Source organism: Amblyomma maculatum, chromosome 1 (assembly GCF_055883805.1).
Source record: "Amblyomma maculatum isolate TAMU_Amacu chromosome 1, ASM5588380v1, whole genome shotgun sequence".
Taxonomy (NCBI): Eukaryota; Metazoa; Arthropoda; class Arachnida; order Ixodida; family Ixodidae; genus Amblyomma; species Amblyomma maculatum.
The window spans coordinates 91,742,978-91,764,416 of record NC_139344.1 but is presented as its reverse complement, the minus strand read 5'-3'; the positions used below and the strand labels follow the sequence as shown (position 1 = coordinate 91,764,416).

Below are 21,439 nucleotides of genomic sequence, written 5' to 3'. Positions count from 1 at the left end.
GCTGACAAAGTTAATGAGAAGTTTTCAGCTATCATACATGCAACGTAGACTGATAGCCAACGCATGGGCCGGTGGATAGGCACGCTGGGTTACCATAGACGGGGCTGCGTCTTCGAACACCCAGACAAGTTTACTGTCGGGTGGAGCTTTAACGCTCAGTCTAAGTGCATGTAATAATTGCTCTAGACACTGTTGATACGCATCCTTACTGACCACAAATGAGAGCTGCCAGTAGGTTAGGCAGCATTTTCATTGGATATGGCTGCATTAGGTACCAAACATCATTCTTCCTTGTTGTATTGTACAACCGGCTTCTGGGCGCATCAGGGAACAAGGCGCATCATAACCTTAATTGCTTTAGCGCCATAAAATTTAGCATAAATAACGATCAAGATCGGGGAACCTTGCTGGCATGCTGGTCTTTGAAGTCCATTTCACAGCTACATCGAAAATGAGCAACAGTCGATGAAGTCTAACATTACAGTGTGAGTGATAACATACTTTAATTTGCTCTTACTCTTCCTCAGATTTTATTCCGGCAGACGGGTTTCCGTTTTCAAACAGGAAATCTGATATTTCGAGCAAGTTAAATGGCGTTTCAGAGTTCCGCTCAAACGAGAAGAGATATGTGCGCTTCTTGGACATACAGCTTCCTTTAAAAACAGAAAAGGGCTAGAAGCGGAAAGTATTACAAAATACTTCCAGTAATAGGTGACGAGCAATTTAATGCTAATCAAACTTTCAGAGCAGTGCTAATTTCTTGTTTTAGAAACTAAGCACGACATTTCCTGCCGACCAGTTATCCGTTATTGCAACGAAATTTCTTCACACTTTGTTTGAACGTTTAAAGTAAAAAAATAAAACAAAGTCATTGTCGTTCCTGCAGGTACAAACACGATAAAGCAGTAGTTCACTGTTCTTCAAACCACTGCACTCTCACTCAGATTTCTATCTGGATTCCATAAACATTAAGCATTTTTGCTGCTGTATATTTACACACGAGGAAACATTAGGTTACATGCATGTTTCTGGCCATTGAAAAGCGCACAGGAAGTAGGTAATAGCACATACACGAAAGACGCTAAAGAGATGCACAAAAATCATTGACAGTCGCCATTGAAATGCTCTTTACCCTGTTGCGACTAATTTGTTTTTTTTTTTGTTTACAAAATAAAGGGTAAAGTGGCGTCTGCTTATAGCAGTAGGCGCAAGTAACTTATTGTTCTGATTACATGAAGCAAGAGGCAAACAAAACAAGGTTCTAATAACGTATCTAGGCAACGAGCTCCACAATTGGGATTGAGAGGCACAACATATGCAAGCGCAGCCGATGGTTACACGTAGATCAGTAAAATGTAAACCAGTCTAAGTACGTCTCATCAACATTACACATATTTAGCCAGTGTTGTCACAAAATGCGCAACGCAGATAGAAACAACAGGTAGGGTTCTCAAGGGGAGTTACCTTGGTCACATTATATAGGCAGCGCTATAAACGTTGAAGAGTGGCGTTGACAGGTAATTCAATCAGGCAGGTATATGAAATGCACAAGCTTAACTTTAAATACCAGTCGTGCCCTTCAGTAGTGTCTCGTCGTGACCACCCCCTCTTGCGGCCCACGGGCTCGATACCTACACTGCCTCAGTAAGAACGGACCAATATCGCTGCCACATTTTTTCTCCCAGATGGAAGAAGATACCTTTGATGGTCTTATGGATAGAGGTTTAAAACGGGGCAGTGAGTTTGGGGATTCAGATGACGGAGAGCAAGACAAAGACAGCTCCTCTGGCGATTGCGTGTATTGTTAACGAATCACCGTGGTATGCGCCTTCATTGTGCGCCCGCTGTACCTTGCTCCACCGTACCTGCAGGCCACCATATGTTTTAGCGAAAGTCTTGTGCCTAAAGGAGTGGGAAAGGCTCCTATGCAAAAACGTTCACACCAACAAAGCACCTGTACAGCTCTCGAACTATGCCGAAATAAATAAAGCCGCATCAGCTGAGGGCATTACATTTTCCCGACTGCAAACTGATTGTGCATTTCTATAAGCTTGAGTTATAGGCTACAATTAAGCAGAAACGCGTATCAGCTGCTGTTTAAGAGCAATGTTGTGCATTTAAGAATATTAGCTTACTTTTGATTGCGTGCAGTTGTTTTAATAAGCTCGCTGCTTTGTAAAAGTGACCCCAACGACACCCCTCAAGAACCTTGCCACCACAATTTGTAAGCATTCTCAGGAAAACCACTTGTGACATATACATTCAAAACAGCTCAACGGACTGACGTAAGGGCTTCGAAGCGCTGTAGATATTTTCAGGAGAGCATCGACGACATGAAGCCTATAGAAAGTCACACACACAATACAACAGATGTACCAAACATGAGCTGGCCGCTCGGCGTGTATATTTTCGCACATTCCACGAATAATCCTCTCTGCAAAGGATGTGTTGTGCTGAAAGAACCATGGCCGGCTTCCTGAAATAGGCCTGAAAACGCGCAAAAGAGGAAAGCTTCACACCGTTATTCAGGTGTCCTGAGCAAACTGAGCGCTACGATCGCGCATAACATGGCCAGCACCCAGATTATGTAGACTGCCAACATTGCTTCTGCTAACCGGCCGAGAAATATCTATACAAGAAGGCGCGCAAATTGCCTTACATTTCAAAACAGTGATCATTGAAAAAACAACCTAAGAGCAAAAAAAGAAAAAAAAACATGCGAATCATCCTCCTTCCGCATTCCTCGTGACGTTAATAGTACATGCACGGGTAGCACGTCCACTTAACGTGTTGCGGAGGAGGTGGTTTTCCAGGATTAGGGAGATAGACTTCGCCCATTGCGAAGATATTCTACCCACTACGAAATGCACAGGACATAATACGTTGGGAAATCACATGGTGGGGAACAAGATAAAGACAGCTCCTTTGACGATTGCCTGCCACTTGAACAAGTCATCGCCATGCACTACACTGCACTGAAGCTGAGGTTCTTCCGTTTGTCAATAAAGTCAAGTAGGGGCAAGCAAACGTTGAGGGAAGTGAGGACAGCTGTAGCAGTCTAACTCATTTGACGTCCAGGTCCATTCCCGAAACGTTGTGTATACATGAAGCGTGGGCAGTGTTGCCTTTTGAGGAGCTGTGCACGTTGCCACTGGCAACACTTGATTTCAGACGACGCTCGCTGATATAGCGGGGCATTTGCAAGGATAGACACCAATAAACAGTGCGCATGTTGTCTCGTGTGCAACCTTGGCAGAGGAACGTCACATTGTGCAGGTCAATTAGACGGGGTCCATTTATAACTATTACACTCTGTTGTCACCCGGTAATATGAAAAAATAACGAACCAAGTATTCCTTATGAGAACTACGAGACATATCGCATTTCCCGCACATTTTAAGCGTGTTGGCTTCACATCGAAGCCACCAAACCTATCGGTGTGCATAAAAAAAAGGAGGGGGGGGGGGGGAGGGGGGGTGCACAAAATACAGCATGAACAAATACCAAGCGGTTCATGATCCAGCCCTGGAGCGGAATGTGTGGTTGCGTCCCGTAGGGCGACAAAGAGCATAAACAAAACTGTCGAGGCTCACAGACGTTGAGTAACGGTCAGTGAATGCACTTCGCAGTTGTTTTCCTGTGTCGAGGGAGTCAGAGCATCTATCTGCAACTGTCCCGAGAGCGAAGGTGCATGTTATTGGAATGTGCTACGCTTGTCTGATTCTCTTGCCTTCAATGCAGTCTATTCACACATTTTTCGCTGCACTCTCGGAGCTGTGCACTGGGCCCGGTATCAAATGCAGCCACTTGCATCCCGTTGCTAAGCTGTCAAAATGCGAAACGTGTCCCCCATACAAACTGCCGCCGTATAGATGAGGCTCAAGCGCAGGCGAGAGGCATACCGCGTCCTCGTTCACTTTCGACATTGCTTGCATTCCAGTTCTCCGCAGTGAATGTCTTTTGTTCCAAGCTCTTTTCTGGCAGCTGCTATCGTACTCGGTGGCAGATGTTAGTACTGCGCAGAGTGGTTTACGTATAAGTGAAGCCCAGGTGTGTACAGGAAAGTGGCCCGTTGTCGCCTGCGCCGACCGCGTGACAGGCTCCCGCGGCTACGGGACATGAGCGGCATTCGCCTTAGACCAGCTGATGACATTGGTCTACGAGCGCGTTCTTGCTGGTGCTGCCCTTGCCGGCCGGCGCGACGATAGTGCTGCGGTTGAGGCGGACTGATCCGCCGCCCACGACGCTCGAGTAGGTCCCGGCCACAGTGCGCTCGGTTCCACCACGGCTGTCTCGAGAGCCTTGCGCTCCGCGGCAGCTGAGCATGCGCTTGAACGCGCGTCGGAACTTGATGGACATGGCGTTGTACAGGATCGGGTTGATGGCGCTGTTGATGAATATCATAGTCTTGCAGAACATAAGATACCACAGCTCCATGTAGCGTTTCTCGGCGAAAGAGTTGTAGACCAGCAGAACCCGGTACGGCAACCAGAGCGTGGCGAATACGGCTACTACCACGAACAGCATCTTCACCACCTGCAGCAGAGAAAAGGGAAGACAGAGAAACAAGCGTCACTACGAGCGCCACCAAATGACTGGTTTTGAAAGCTTATTTAGAAAAGCTCAACATTTGCACAAGCCAACAGAAAGTCCTTCGACCATATCATATGCGCTGCAGGAACTGCGGTTTTGCGAAAACAACAGACTTATTGCTGCCATATGGGCCGTAGTAGCCCAAAACCACATACTTCGAGACCAGTAACAGCTTCCAGATTTCGCTAGCATTTTGTTGATATTCTCCTTCCGATTTACACTATGAGGATAGCAATCACTGGTTAGACGCTTAATACCGTCATTGATTTATCCTAGCTATCATCTACAGAATGTTGGATTGATTATCGTATGCTGTGGAATTCGCAAAGGAAACCGCTTAAGGTGAAGCACCTGGACAGAATTGAGGCGAAACCAATTTAAATGACAAAATTAACATGTGTTGCAAAGCTGTTTTATTCAACGGTATTAAACCACTCGCATTATTTTGCCGCATCCTTCATCGCAGAATGTGCTTCACTATACGCTGAGAACTCAGAATTGCTCAGCGATGAAAACACTTGCCTGTAAGAAAAAGCGAGCATAGGTAAACGCAGAAAGAATGTAGGACGCATATGAGATGGATTCACGCCGTACACTGCACAGCTAGGACTGTTATGAGCACGCCAAAGCATTATTGGAAATTAACAACAGAACCGTACCTTCAAAACTACAATCTCCTTCGAAGTCAACTCTGTTAAAATTACTCACCTTCCGTTACACATAAGGTTGGATCTGCCAGCGCAAATAAACTGCGAATACTACATGAGGTTAACTTAATTGATGCAGCTCGCTCAATTCTCTATAGCCATAAGCACTAAAACGAATAAATCGGTGTGCCTTGTCAAATTAAGAGAAAACAAAAAAGCCGAGACGGCTTCAAGAGCGCTCTTCAATGGTGATAGCGTTAGCTATGGTTCGAAATAAAGTAATATTTCATACACATGTTCTTGTTGTCTGTTCGCCCAAGACTGCAGCAATATTCAAAAGCGAACTCTTTCGAAAGATTGTGAAAGCTGTGACCGCCAATCGGCACGTCTCTTTACACACACTGGTTAGAGTGCTCGAAAATCAAGGCCTGTGCGAACATGGTAGCATGAATCTTTTTCGCAGTTTGAGGTGTTAGAAATCGTGGTTCCCCTCGGGAGGGAGTATCGGGCGAGGCTTGCGGAACCCCTTCTGAACCCATCATTGTCCGGCGGGGGTAAATAAGGGCTTATTCTGATTCTGTGGGCTTCGGACACTGAGCCACTTTTCGCTACCGAAGCGGACGCCCACGTCCTCACCTCCCATCAGCTTCCGACTACCGCCTCTCCTTTAAAAGTGAATACGAGTCTTACTCTCTCACGATGTTCCCCCTTTCGCCTTTCTCCTACAAGAGAAGAAGGGATTTCTTTCTCTCTGCTTCGCTACCTGCCAAATAGGCAAGTACCCTGCGGACGCCGACTACGGCGGGAAACTGGGAAGGCGCTAATCAGAGCTAAGGCTCTGAAAGGTGCATTGGTGGTCATATGCAAACAGCTTCCTCTGCTATTAACTTTGTCTCGTCCGCTAACTACAGTGGCACAATCCGTGAAAATGGTTTATGCTTTATTCTTTCCCTTTATAACACGCCTTCTTCAATTATGCAAGTACTTATGTACGTGTTTTTTGCTCCCGTAAAAATAAAAAAAGAACTATTCTACAAATCCGGTCCGCCCCGATGGCTCATTTGGTTGGGCGCTTGGTTGCTTGACCCATGCACGCGGTTTCAATGCAGGCCACAGCAGCCGCGTTTCGATGGATGCGAAAAGCAAGGCCTCCGTATGTTGTGCAATCTTAGTAAACGTTAGGAACCACTCTGTGGTGGAAATTTCGAAGACCACCATACGGTGCAGCTCATAACCTCAGTGCCTTTAATACGTTAAATCATCTAAGATGAACATATATATATATATATATATATATATATATATATATATATATATATATATATATATATATATATATGTGTGTGTGTGTTTGCTTTTACTGTACACTATGCAAATTTATTCTGGTGAAACTCCACCTTATCAAACAAAGGGAAACATCCTCTGTTGCAGAAGGAAACTGTGAACGCTATGGAAAATTCTTTGTATGATACACGGAGCACTTTCTAAACGCCCTCTGTTTACTACCTGCCCATATCTTCAAGCGGGCAATTTCCCCCTAGCGCTTCACCGCGGGAAAAATAGGCACTGATATAATGTGTGGTTACGCAAACTGAAGATCAATCCTTGCTGTATTAGGTTGCGCGTGTCGCGGCAAGATATATGTTCTTTAAACACGCCATAATTGCGAACACGTAATGTTGTTCCATGCACTGCCATAGTTGCAAAGCTTATTTGAAACTCAATAGGAACTGCTGTTTTATTACCGGAATGGGTTCGTTATGTATTCCTTACTAGTGGCCACTGTTTTATGTATGCCTCGTACATCTACGTTAGAGAAAGTTTAACGTTTCTCGCCGCGAACGATTTGCACTGCAAAGAAAAATATTCCACTTATATTATTTTCATCGAATCCTTGTGACTCATGCCATGCGATTGCTTGCATTATGTAATACTCTCTGTTTTGTGGTGTGTATTATTTTATTTGTGTTGTTTTGTTGTGGAATGCGACGCCATTTCTATACGGGATGCAGGCCCAGCCCAGCCGAATTTGTTTTTGTCTGCACTCCTGCCGTGCGCACACGCATTCATGCGATTAAGCAACTAATTCAAAATTGATGTTATACACTCGTTTGAGTTAGAATGGCTGGTGGCTATTGCCGCATAGGCAGTCTTTTATTAAGGCGAAAGCCTTTAATGCCTCATACTGTCGTCCGCAAATGTGTCCGCGTTTCGGAAGCATGCCTTAAATGGCCATATGCCAATTACCATTGAATAGATACTTAATCAATAGCAATCGGATGATATTGAAACATGATTTAGGGCATTTTGAAGAGAATTTCATGAAAATTTACGACTAATAATAAAATAGGCAGATACCAATAGGAACCCAATGCATTTGGAGTTCCTCGTAGCTATCACTAACCATTACTAGTACATTCACTAGTACTCAGAAAGAGCAAGTCATGGTTAACTATCATTAACCAATAGTAATGGTTAGACGTTTCGAGACATCCATAGTCGTCACAAGTTGACGTCATCGGCCGCGACGTCATGACCGGATGTGGCGTCATCATGATGTCATATCCGGTCATACCTAATAGCCGGAAGTGATAATGACGTCACATCCAGTCATGACGTCACCAGGAGATTAACGCATATACGAAGCTGATCCCGCCGGGCGTTCGATCCATACGCCCGTGCGGCGCCTTTCATTTGGCGCTTCCTCGAACGCCGCACCACAGAGCATGTATAGAAATAGACGCAGTACAGCAGGCATCAGCGGCATTTAAAATAGGTTGACAGCAAAGAAAAGGCGCAGTATCTGTCACACTTCTGGTCAATCACAAACGGTCTCGCAGTCAATTTCTAAGCAGCGCGGTGGGGAAGGCTTTCGTCTTTAAGCACTTTAGTGAGCCAAAGTGCCCCCTGAAGTTTTTTTTGTTTTTTTTTTTGGCTTTTGTTTCACTTTTTGGCCATCGGTCTTGTACACCTGGAGGTCAGAATGTACCCAGCCGCCTTTATGGCTGATTTACAGCTTATTGTAGTAGTTACCTGCTACTGTTTTAACACTTTAATATTTTTAACACAAATTTAACACTTTTTTAAGGCAGTACGATGCTGATTAGGTTCCGTAATGAACGTAGTGCACAATAAATCTCAAAATACGGAGCCCTTTCCGCGTCCTTGGGTATAATGGTAGAGCAAGATTTTGTTACCCGTGATACGATTTTCTTTTCGGGTTTTAGCTTCATAGAGTTTTGGAAAGAAAAGTCCTGTTATCCCGCACGAACGCCCTTCACAAATCTTTGTTTCAATATTTCGATATTAAGCGTTTTGATAATTTGTGCAATACTTTTACATGCCTCCAAAAGAAAACTTATTGGTGGTTCACGGTTACGAAAATGAATGAATTGCTTTATTCTGGCTTGAGTTGAAAACTTGAGCGAAATTCATTTTCCTGAAGGAAAAACAACAGATGGTTAAAAAAAAAAAGAATTTATAAGTGCGATTCGTGGCAAGTAACAACGAGATACCTTAATGCTTTTCTCTACACAATCCTGAAGCAAACATCATTTGTTGCCTGCGTTAAATATATTTTCCCTACTTTAAAACATCCATTCTCAGCCGCATATTCTTGTACAGCTGTTACGCTCATAGATTTCCAGTTACTTCAAAACCTAATGAGGAGAGAAGAAAAGTAGAACAGCTGCTAGCATATCAAATAATAAGTACTCGGTCACGCTGAGAAAATTATTTATATTGTCTTTTTGCTCAGGAATCTTATTGTTGAGAAATGTCTGTCTTAAAATTCTATGTGCTATAAAAGAAAGATCAATACATAAGTAGTCGGCCGCTCCACTTACAGTTTTCCTGCACTAATAGCTTTACGCGTTTCCTATAAACGCCGTGATCAAAGACCAAGGAAATGTTTCCTGCCGCACTTACTCTATAAACTCGCTTTATCAATGGTCCTGTTATTGCCTTTTTCCTCTATTATATCTGCCTCATTTTTCATCCCACATTATTTTTTTCCATTGCACCCCCCCCCCCCATGCACTGATACTGATATATTTCTTTCCTTAGTTTCTGTGCGTTATACATACATACATACATACATACATACATACATACATACATACATACATACATACATACATACATACATACATACATACATACATACATACATACATACATACATACATACATACATACATACATACATACATACATACATACATACATACATGCATGCATGCATGCATGCATGCATGCATACATACATACATACATACATACATACATACATACATACATACATACATACATACATACATACATACATACATACATACATACATACATACATACATACATACATACATACATACATACATACATACATACATACATACATACATACATACATACATACATACATTTGTATCGTTTCATCAGTATAATCTTGATAGACTTACAAGTCGGTGTCCTGTATTAAGATTAAAAATTTCCAAGTATGTAATTTCCTAAGTCCTCCACTATGGCGTCCCTCGTAGCATAGTCGCTTTGAGACATTAAATAACATTCCGATAATCCAAGTCAGTTCAAGTGGAGCAGTAAACTTAAGTTTCTTGCTTAAATATCACCACATACCAATTAGACAACTGCTAGATTGTCAGCAGCCATGAAATATGGCCTGTGCATGCTAAACAGCTACCTCGGTTCTTGATGAGATTACAGCCAACATTCCTTGATTGCAACTTTCTTCAATACGTGTCATAGTCTGATCGTAAAACAGGGTTACTGACAACATTTTATCGTAAATCTTTCTATACCTTCACTGCTGCCCTCTTCGTTACGCACTTGCAAATCCTTCAATGGTGGCTCATATTTTTCTTTTACATCATAGTTTGAAGTATCTCACCTACTTTCAGTCTATTCTATAAGAGCGCCGGGTTTATGTCGTCCAACGTTAATGCTCTGGTACGCTATATACTACAGCGGTCTGTTCTTCTCTAATGCTGGCTGAAAAAAACCATTTAAATACAAACAGGAATCATCAAATAGGCTGAAACTCGTCACTCTGAAACTTTCTCAGCGTATCCCTATTCTCCTTATGCCTGAACGTGTCCACGATATTTCTTGTAACGGTAGTCATGCACTACCTTAAAGGTATCGCAGTTGATTAGAATAAAAAAAAACTTCGCTTTATACACTTCGTTTTACTAATATAAGTCAATTTTATTACACTGCAAGCCCCTATGCTGTTTGAACAATAATCAAACCTAGTTTGCAAAGGCAAGTGATAAATTTAAAGAAAAAACATGTCCTGCATTTCTTCTGCGCTTGCTGTAGTTGGCCAATATTCCAACACTGCCTTCTGGGTTTGCGGGTGCAATTTCTCAAATTAGAGTACCAAGAATTTCGAATATTTTGTTTGGAGAGTCATTACGAACATCGCAAACTGCCTTTTTTTGTTTTGAGATCCTTTGAGAGCTAGTTTATTTTTTATTATGAGTTTTTTAATTTTCTCTTGAGGCAGCTCGATTAATAATATGCACCGCCAGACATCCATTAAGTTTGTCGCCGGGTTGTACTCATAAAGGTCAAAATAATTTTTAGCCTCCCTGCTTCACCCGAGTACCGAGGGCTGCCAAGTATATAATATAAATGAGAGAGCCCGAGGTCAGACCTTTTCTTTTGTAGATAAAAAGACAGGTAACAAATAAAGCTACACTATCTTATCTTGAGCAATATCCCGCGCCCAAAAAAAATATTTTGTACAAAAGCCTGTTTTATAAATTTTCAGGATTTTGCCCTCTAGCCATCTTTTATAAAATTGGGGCATATGACTTAGAGCTCGTTTTACAATGTAATGCAGCGCGTTTCGAAATATTGGGCTACCGTTGTTCGGGTTGATGCTTTCTTGCGTTTTGCTTCTTGTAAGGTTTCATTAGATCATACTTTAGATACTGATATATGTTGGCCGTCCAATTTATTATAAAGCTTCTGAAGCTTTGGTCAAGGTATTACACATAAAGTTGTAAGAACAAATGCGAACACATACACTTTCGGCGGTAAAGTGCAGTGCTAAATGGGCGGTGAAGTGAGGCCAAGGTTTAATTGCCAGTATTTCAACATGCGCCCCGCTTGCTCTGGCTTATTTATTCCTATAACGCTATTTGCTCATCTGCAGTGACGTGACAGTCTATTTAATAGTAATGAGTACGGCGGCTCACAAGATAAGCATTTCTGACTTGTCTCTGTACATAAGGAAAGCACCATTCAGTCCAAACCTCCCTCATGGTATTCCATTGAGGAATGAAGTTCGAATATTAGATTGCCACTTTAGTTCTGATGGGCTAATCAGAGACAAATTGACCTTCTGCTAAAGCGAAGCTTGAGGATTAAGAGAGCGAGAAAATACGGGATATTGATGTGCCTTCTCACGGAACTGGTTGCTGTAGCTGGGTCCCTTCTGTTCTAGTTCCTGACGCAGGTCGCCTACATAACACCTCTTCGGGTATGTACAAAGCTATAGTTGGAAATGATCCGGTTTCGTATATTCGCTCAAAGCGCGTGCTCCCACTGTGTTCCCGTTTCTGACTCTCCTTAGTCCTTTTATCCACAAGCAGCCAACTGCTTGGAGCGATTTCGATGCCTCAGGGACGACGTAGACATTCTGGCAACACCGTTGATCTAGCCAATCGTTTGGCGCTTAAACTTCCCTCTAGGTAGAATCGCAGATGTCTGTTCGATATGCTTCCAAGTTGAAAACTGATACTGGCAAACTTGACTTTCTATATGCAAGTAAGGCAACGTTCTTACCGCCTTGCACGCGGCTTTCCCATCCGCAACAAAGCGTTCACACGGAAGAGCTTGTATCCAATTTGTCCATTCTGTGGTGATCGCGAAGACATGTGCATTTTTTTGTACAATTTCTTCTCACAGGAGCCCTTCTCCGTCGAGTGGCCGATCTGTTTAACATGCATCCAGGAGTGCAATATCGGACTGTCCAGTGCCCCTTGCCAGGACATGCAAGGAAGCAGTTCGTGCTCTTGCTCGTCGAATGCACGTAGCAAGCCTGTAAGCTAGGTGCGTCGCTGCCTACGGTCGCAATGTTTCGGGCCTTCGTGAGATACTGGCATGAGTCCGCCGGAGGTCTTGTCAGGAACAGCATCACCTCGGCGAGCAAGGGTATGCGGACATATGGAGCAACCCACACGTCATATGCACGGCCTCTAGTGGGGTCATTTATGTCGCGGTATGAGCCACTCCACGAGGACGGTTATCCTTCGGGATACTAGAGATATAATGAAGGTCTGGTCCCCCTGTGTTCGGCCTGTTGCCACAATGGTGACCTTAAACGCCACTGGCACTGTATTAGGTGCAACTACCATTAGCGTGTCATTGCACGATTGCCTCCATACCAAGGTAAGCTGGACATCCCAAAACAAAATCTCCTTACCCAGACCTCTGGGTTGTGGAGGACTCGCTGGAGATGAGGATTGGTCAATAGGTTTGTGAGACCTTACGCTGCGATGCACCCCGGCACCAAACCTCCCACCATTTGACAATGGCAAGTGGTAAGGACTGTAATATAGTACCCATGCAGTGCGTTTTTGACAGTAAATAGCAGAACACTTCACACTACACAAGCGACGGTTTCAGGGCTTTTTAGAACCCTATACTTAAACGTGGCAGCGAGCGAAAAAGTTAAGCGTTTCACGGTAACGCTGCCTGACGCTAGAGAGTAGCTGTTCAATCTAGGCACCTTAGTCCCGCGACACAAAGGACGCAATATGGTTCCACAAGCCCTGAGGTATTCAAGTATTTTGCTCTTGGGTTACCTGGAGGAGCAGGAAGCAAGGCGCCAAGCTTCCAGGCGAACACTGATGGCTGTGCGTCCTGCTACCACACCCCTTCTCTCTTTCTCTGCCGCTTGACACACACAAGCTACGGACGCTTAGATTTCAGGGGAAATTCTTACCCAGGCTCGGCACCTTTTCTGTTTCAGGTTCCAGAGACCGCGTGCTAATACAACTACTACTGTAATCACTTAGTGCTCTTATTCCAGCCAATCACTGCGTTGAAGCTGTGATGGCCGTGTGTCAAAATTTCGTGTAGCAAAACATCGCTGCGCACTTTCGCGATGATATGGCTGCCTTTTCACTGTTTTCCTCCCTTGACATCAAACGAACGATGTGTGGCAGCAGAGCTATATTCTCTGCGCCTGTTATTTGCACGTTATTAAAACATACAATTATTTTGAATTTCTCTTGTCAATGATATTACGTATTGAGCAAACATTAACCATATCATTTCATCCAACTGATCCCTAGGTTATCTTCAAGCTCAATGAAGTTCACTGGAACACATGCAATATTATAAACCTAGATGCCATTATTACATGCTAAATTAGAATATGACACAGCTGTTTGGAACCTGCATTGACAGATACATATACCTTTTGAAGAGTATTGAAATTAACAAAAATCTGGCCCTTAGATTTATCTATTTCCATTATTCATCTTGCACAAATGTAACAGAACTAAAGAACCTATACAGATTACCCGCATCAGAGTACCGCCGAAAACAAGCCAGTATAAACCTATTTTATCAATTCTACTATTCACTCCTGTCAAGCACCCACAATGCAGAACACTTCCTGCTTAAGACTTGCCACAAAAACAGTCAACAGGAGTCATACCCTACCCCCCAAAAAAGAAACATTTGAGCGGTACTCTTTCATCCGATAGCGAAAAATTGGAACGGCCTTCCAAATGTCGCTGTATTTACAGAAGGTGTGGCTAAGTACAAAGATGTGCGAAAATCGTATGATATATTTTAAGTGTCTATGTAGCCTGTTACTCAAAACGTTCATTCATTGCACTTCATTTAGTTTGAACTTTTTAACGCGGTAGCGTTAAGGAGCTCGTGTCGCAGAAAAGCCGGTGTGGTCGGCGTCGTTGGCCGTGAGCGATAAATCCCGGCATGCACTTCATAAATAAAAAGCAACTTCCATGTTAGGCGCTGCCCCGACACGTGGCGCGCCACTCCCCCCTGACGTTTCGCCGTGCACCCTCACGGGTTGTAAAATCAAGCGTCTTTCCTTTCTTCAGATCACTATCTTCACTCACCCGCTTCTCCCCTTCGGGCCGCGCGGGTACCGGTGCGAGGATGCCCCAATACCCTTGCGTTTAATAAGTTTTCTCGCTCTCTCCCCTTCCAACATCCAGCGTGCGTCACTCGACCAGTGGTGTTTAGGCGACGCGGCTCCTCTTTCCGCTCACAGCGCGATTGCTAGGTGCAGCGTCTGATGCTGGACGCCTCTGACGTGGTCGCTGCGCCGTAGCGCTTCTGCTGGGAAAGCGTCCCCTGCGACGTAATAACGCTATCGCGTTCCACTCTTGAAGGCGAAGCTTAAGCGTCCTCCAAATTTTATTGATTGCTAATCCATTCTCCGATTCGCATGCACCGTTCTACGCCTGCCTTCTTCTTTTTGGATTTTGATTTTGTTTTTTGTAACCATGGAAGCAAGGGCCTCCCAAAAGTACGTCCGTGGTCAGATGCAGCAGTTATTTTCACACACCGTATCTACATCCTACCATACATAGAGAAAGCATTCATCAAAGTATGTCCGTGCCGTACTTTGATGAATGCTTTCTCTATGCTCTAGACCAGTTTCTGGAGCTTGAAAGGCTATTTTGCTCTGGAATTATTTGTTGGTTATCGTTGTGAATTCTGAGCGCCATTTAATACGTAAAATTATTCTGCGAAAAAGGAGAAATTGCATACGTTTTCAGTGCCAGTTCGGAGTCTGTCAAGGGTGTCATGCACTACAATTTGGGATGCCCATGAACCTTCGCCATATATCTACCATGTTTGACCTCTACTTTAGTAGAAGTCGTGTAGCAGAGGGCTTTTAATTACTTTTAGTATGTTTATTTTTTCACGGAGAAAAACCTGAACATAAAACATTTCTTCCTTTAGGCTTGAAACGAATTTCCTTTCTTGTACCTAGATCTGATCCGTTCAACTCTTGTCACTTGTAGCACAGAAGCTACTTAGCTAAACTGGGGTCAGGCTCTCACTTAACAGGACTCCCGAAGACTGGAACGATTTTCTTTATACGCTTGCGCTGCGGCGAATTTTATGAATACAGCGTAGCTGCTTCTTTAGCGAGAACTTGAACGTGGAATTACGGCGCGGGAAGCTTTGCAGAGCTTGATTTTGTGCGTTTAGTGAAACCACTTTCCCAAAGTAGGCCTCAGTCGAGATGTTCCTAAACAAACATGGACTGCACATTATATCTATAAAAACGCACGCACCCCACAACGTCATACGACACATGGGCAAGTAGCATTGCAGCTCAACTTTCATCGTTATAAGGGGCTTCAGCTGTCTTTGAGAAATTTGACGTACCAGTCCTGTACAGATTATCGTTTCCCTACCTTCTATAAATGCAAGATGTGCGCACTTTCGCGCACTAATGAAGAGGAACACGGTGCGAATTATTTAAGCTAAAGAAGAAAAACAATTTCGATTGATTCCCCTTTTTATGGACATTTCTGTCCTGCGTGTGGAATATGTGACTAACGCAGCATGTATTATCCAAGTTTTTATTTTATTTATTCTATCAAACACATCGGCGAAATCAGCAGAAAAATTTAACTGACCGCCACAGGACGCTTTACGCAGCGGCCTGTTGAAAAGCACGCGATCCACGTCAGCTACCACGTTTTACAAATATATATATATATATATATATATATATATATATATATATATATATATATGCATATGCTGTGTTAGGCTGTATTCATGATATATATATATATATATATATATATATATATATATATATATACCATGAATACAGCCTAACACCGGTATAGCTAAAACAAACGGTGTTCACGGTGTCTCCTCTACCTTTGTCCGAGTGAGTTCTCTTGCGCTGGAATAATGTCTCACAATTGTACCTAAAACTAACTAGCCCAGCTTTCTAGGATTAGTAGTATAACCACGCATTGTTGGCTTTGTGCTTGAGATGCTTCCAAGCATATGAAGAGTGCTGATACTTTAGCGTTTCATACATTTGTGTCCACGTTCGCACTGAGAGTACGTATTTCAAAAAAAAAAAAAACGTCCGCCTTCAGTGTGCCAGGTCCTGATGTAACAGTAAGAGGGCTCATTTCAAGCCGAGTGGGTCGTGGTTCGATGGCCGTTTCTGATTTTTGTTGATGTGTGTGATTTCAATGGCATTGTGCAGTTATAAGTGCATGCGTGCATTGTGTCTGCAAACGACAATACTTTACCCAGTAACATAGATCTTGAAAGCACAACATTTGTTTTTTTTCACAAGATTAGCAAGTGGACCTCATAAATATGGTCCCCCAAACCAATAGGCAGCTAAGTCACCAGGAAAGGTTTAGCATTCACTAGGGCATCAAAATATTCTTGTGAATTACAAGGACGCTTAGACTCCCGTTTTCCTAGACATTGCGCCGCTTGAAACAGCTACTTAGAGACGTCCTAATATTTACTCCCAATCCCATGTCAAAGGCGGAATGTGGCTATAGGACTGTTCCAGCGTCCCCGAAGGGAAATCTATAAATATATTGATGATCATATGAAGCAGTCTTCATGAACAACATCCTGTTGAAAAATATGCATGTCCAGAATGTCTGATAATAATTTAAACTATTCACAGCCTTCTTACAACAGATCAGAAAACCCAGCATTTTTTGTTTATCATTACTTTAACGTTGTACACCTAATAATGGGGGACGTTTATTTGGAGTAATCACAATCGCATATACATCTTCCGTTGATTATTATATCTAAGTTAGTTTCGGAGCATTCCTCTTAGCTGCAGTTTACCTTATCGAAAGCCTCTCGGCACTTTCAACAGAAAGTGTCAGTTTTCGTCGGTGGAACGAGCGCGCAGGAAAAGCAATTCTAAATTTTTCGAAGCTTCCCAATCAATTCATGTTTTGAACTTTATGCCTCGCATGAAGAGTAGCATTCGAGGATATATTGCACAAGGTGAACACGCTTTGTAATTGGTTCTGCTTATTCTCTCTACGAAAAGACACTATGCAGGCAAGCATTAAAGTCTGGAGAGAACACATGCATCCCGAGGCATAAGGGCAGTCTAATAGCAAAAGAAAATTTATAATGCCTTCAGACACAATCTCTGTTGTTTCCTTCTTTCCGAAATTGTATACTGAGTACTAATAACGAATCCGACGCGACGAGTTTACAGTAAACAGCTTGAGAAAAATAACAAATTACCCTTTCCCTCACAGCACTTCTCCGAATGTCTACCCTTAATAAAACAGTTACTGGTCCTTTCTTCGTCATAACGGTTTACTATTGTTATTATTTTGCTTTGTGTAATGCTTCGTCAATGTTGCGCTTTAATTCGTCCGACAGTTTCAAAATTTCTGAAGGGAGCACTTCTGGTTGGATTTGTGATTTATTAGTGGGTGCTATGTGCCTATTGAAAGATGATTTCCACTTACTGGAATCATCTTCCCGTGATCTACGTTTTGACAGCAGTATCGTAAATAGCAAATAGCAACGAATCGGTTTGAAGCAATCTTTGCTTATGTGTGTGCCTTCCGGAATAAATGCAAACCGCGATCAATATTTGTCCCAGAACACTGTCGTCTACCTCAAACTTAAGCGGCTTATTGCAGTTGCAACATCAGCAGCATATCACTATAACATAGATAGAGGGTGTTCCATACAGAGCCATCAAGGGGTTAATAAACACGGCACTTGTTGCAGTAGGCAAAAGAAAGTCAGCAGTTGCATCAAGTGAATGTAGGCCTCGCTGCACCCGGCATGATTTTGACAAAATGTAACGTTTGCATTTAAGGCACTCCAGACACAATAAAGTTTCACTCGCGGGTTCTCGCGCGCGGAAAGAAAGCGTGAACGAAGCTGTTTATGAACGTACGTACAGTATCACCTTTTCCACCGACCTCCGCACTCAAAAGGTAACTTGCGAAATCCTGTAGAAACACACGACTTAAAAAACTCGGAGCCTGTTCGCAGCTGCTACGGCAGCACAAAGCAAGTTGTTAACTAGCCGGAAAGTAGTGTCAATACAGTAATACCACTCATTCTGAGCAGCCAACACTAATCTTCACATGGTGTAAAAGTCGGTATTGTTTTCTGCAGAAGCTTTTCCATGAAATAACCTTCGAGGTGTCGCCGTAAACAAACAGTTTAGCGGGTGAAGCGCCTCAGTTTAGCAACGGGAAGTCATTTTACTTTTTAACCTTAGTACTTACTCTGCCATTTGCATCTTCTGACAGGAGTACACTTAAGGTTAGCAAACATGGAGACGACGGAAGGCCAAGATTGCAAACAGTGTGTCATAACGGATGAGAGCACGGCCTAGCGCTTGCTTGTGATCAAGGACTTGATCCGCGAACTTGTGCATAATTAGCGAGCATGGATGTGGGAAATCCGGTGATCGGGTACAGCTTGTCGAAGGGACGCTAGCGTTACACAGCTGATAGTTTGAAGTAAGAGAAAAAAGAAGTTTGTCTCGACAGGACTTTTCAGAAGTAAAGTATTTTATTAGCCGAACGTTTACCTTATTGACTAATGGCGTGAGCATTTGAGCCCTCATTAGCAGTGCATAGTACTGCTAATATATGAGGTGGCTTTCCGCCAACAACGAAACGAAAGCACCGCAGTACTGCAATACATGCTTGTTTGTTTGCATAGAATCATAGCACCGTACACTTCTTTCTGTCTAATGAGAACTAAACAAATTATATGCACTGAGTGAGTGTAGGTTTATTTCAAAGGGGTGGCTCGTAGGCGTAACAAAAAAAAAAGAGTATGGGAAGGGGTGGGTTAAAGGCGGCGCAAGAGGTCTGGCGCCTTGGTGACATGAAATTACGGGAAGAGAAAAAAATTGTAGTACTGAATGTAAAATAAAATTTGTATTGGGATTGCAATCTAAGGCTTTTCTTACCCTTCAGGTTTGCAAAGCAAACAAAATAACGATTCAAGATATAATAACTTTTCAGACGCAGCACTAAGAAGCGGTGCATTAAAGAATATAATTCCTGTAGGCAATTCGCACGCTTTTTTTTTCTAAAATGACCTCCAGAAAATGCAGCCACATGCACAGTGATTACGCATGTTCTTTTGCCGTATTTCATTTTAGTAACGTAGGCGTTTCCCATATAGTGAATAGTATGGTAATGTCAGCTGAAATATCTCATTAGGGCGAACTTGTTCTGTTTACATCTAGAGATAAACTTATAGCTGGATGAAATGTGTTCCCAGCATATAAACAACGAACTGCAGAAAGAGCCCTTTGCCAGTGTTTTGTTTCACCCTGTTGGCTGTTTGTATTTAGTGCATCAGAAGGCGTGGTCTGCCGCAGAGTATTTAATGAGCAATGGTGTTTACATCGCAGCTATGATATGCCCGTCTCAAGATGACTAGCTTTTGGCTCCGTCGTAATACTTTCCACTACTTCTGATGAAGTGGGATCTACAAAGTTTAGGAGGGTACGGGATCACATTCTGCCAGCACGCCGCTTCTTGCTTCGAGCAGTTTTTGCCAGTGTCGGATGAGAAGTGCGCTCGTGCAGCTACGTGGCGTGATCTTTCAGACGCCACACGAAGTCTGGAGATGCGAGTTTGAAAACGCACACGGAGGTTGAGGAGGACAAATACATGAGCCGTACGTGAAAGTGCTGGAAGATATATATATAGTGGCTGCACAGCAACCATAGTTCTGCATAAAGAAAGTAATAAAATTCCCATAAAGAAAGGTGTTCAGACAATCTTCCCAGTACTATTCACAGCTTGCTTAGAGGAAGTATTCAGAGACTTAGAATGGGAGCAGTTAGGGACGAGGGTAGATGGAGAATACCTCAGTAATTTGCGATTTGCTGATGACACTGCTTTGCTAAGCAACTCGGGAGATGAACTGCAAATAATGATTGATGACCTAGACAGGAAAAGTAGAAAGGTAGGCTTGAAAATCAATATGCAGAAGACTAAGGTAATGTTCAAAAGCCTCGGGAAGGAACAGCAATTTACATTAGGTAGCGAAGTACTGGAAGTAGTAGGCGAATATGTCTACTTAGGACAGGTAGTAACCGCAGATCCAGACCACGAAAAGGAAATAACAAGGAGAATAAGATTGGGATGGAGCGCATTTGCCAAGCACTCGCAGATTATGACTAGCAGCCTAACGGTATCGATCAAGAGGAAAGTATACAACAGTTGCATCTTACCTGTACTCACCTATGGGGCTGAAATGTGGAGGCTAACCAAGAGGGTTCTACTTAAGTTGAGGACAACTCAGAGGGCTATGGAACGAAAAATGGTAGGGGTAACATTAAGAGATAGGAAGCGTGCAGAGTGGGTCAGAGAAATAACTCAAGTTACCGACATTCTAGTGGAAATTAAGAAAAAGAAATGGGCATGGGCAGGACATGTAGTGCGAAGAGAGGATAACCGATGGTCGCTTAGGGTAACGAACTGGATTCCAAGGAAAGGAAAGCGTAGCAGCGGGCGGCAGAAAGTTAGGTGAGCGGATGAGATTAAGAAGTTCGCAGGGGTCAAGTGGATGCAGCTAGCACAGAACCGGGTTAAGTGGAGAAATATTGGAGAGGCCTTCGCCCTGCAGTGGGTATAGTCAGGCTGATGATGATGATGAATATATGTATCATGAGCTTTGAACGTTGCCCATAACATGCTCGCCGATATCATCCGCTAATTCAGGCTCACAAAATTGATAGACATAATGGAACCACGATTCCTTCTGCCGACTTAATATGTGGGAGACTTTGAGCGTGAATTATCCCGTCTGAATTTTGCTACTGCAAAACCTAATGTTCTACAAAACGGAACACCTGGGTAAACATAAATTTGGCATAAAACCATATAAGATTTACTTGTGCAGTTTGTAATCACAAGATCACAAACTATGTATTATTACTTTTCTTCAATTTTGTTTCTTCAATATTTTGTCTCCTGTGAATGAGCTTCACAGAAACGGCCGGGTTTGAGAAGGTGCAAAATGCATCTGCTGACCACTAATGACTAAAAGTATTCGTTAAGGCGATAACATCTTCTGGCTGACATGCTTTCCACAACCATTGTACAGTCTTAAAAACAAATAAAAAAAGAGTAGAAAATATATTTTGAAGTGAAATGAAGATGAATTGTTAT

General features: G+C 43.0%; 1 pseudogene across 1 annotated transcript in view; it reads right to left on the bottom strand.

The window, feature by feature from the left end:
• Positions 1 to 3,477: 3,477 nt before the first annotated feature.
• Positions 3,478 to 21,439, bottom strand: part of LOC146203172 (thyrotropin-releasing hormone receptor pseudogene) — a 121,046-nt pseudogene continuing 103,084 nt past the window's right edge. Inside the window, exon 2 of the transcript XR_014703820.1 lies at positions 3,478 to 4,536. The product of XR_014703820.1 is annotated as a thyrotropin-releasing hormone receptor pseudogene (transcript). The remainder of the gene's footprint in view (positions 4,537 to 21,439) is intronic.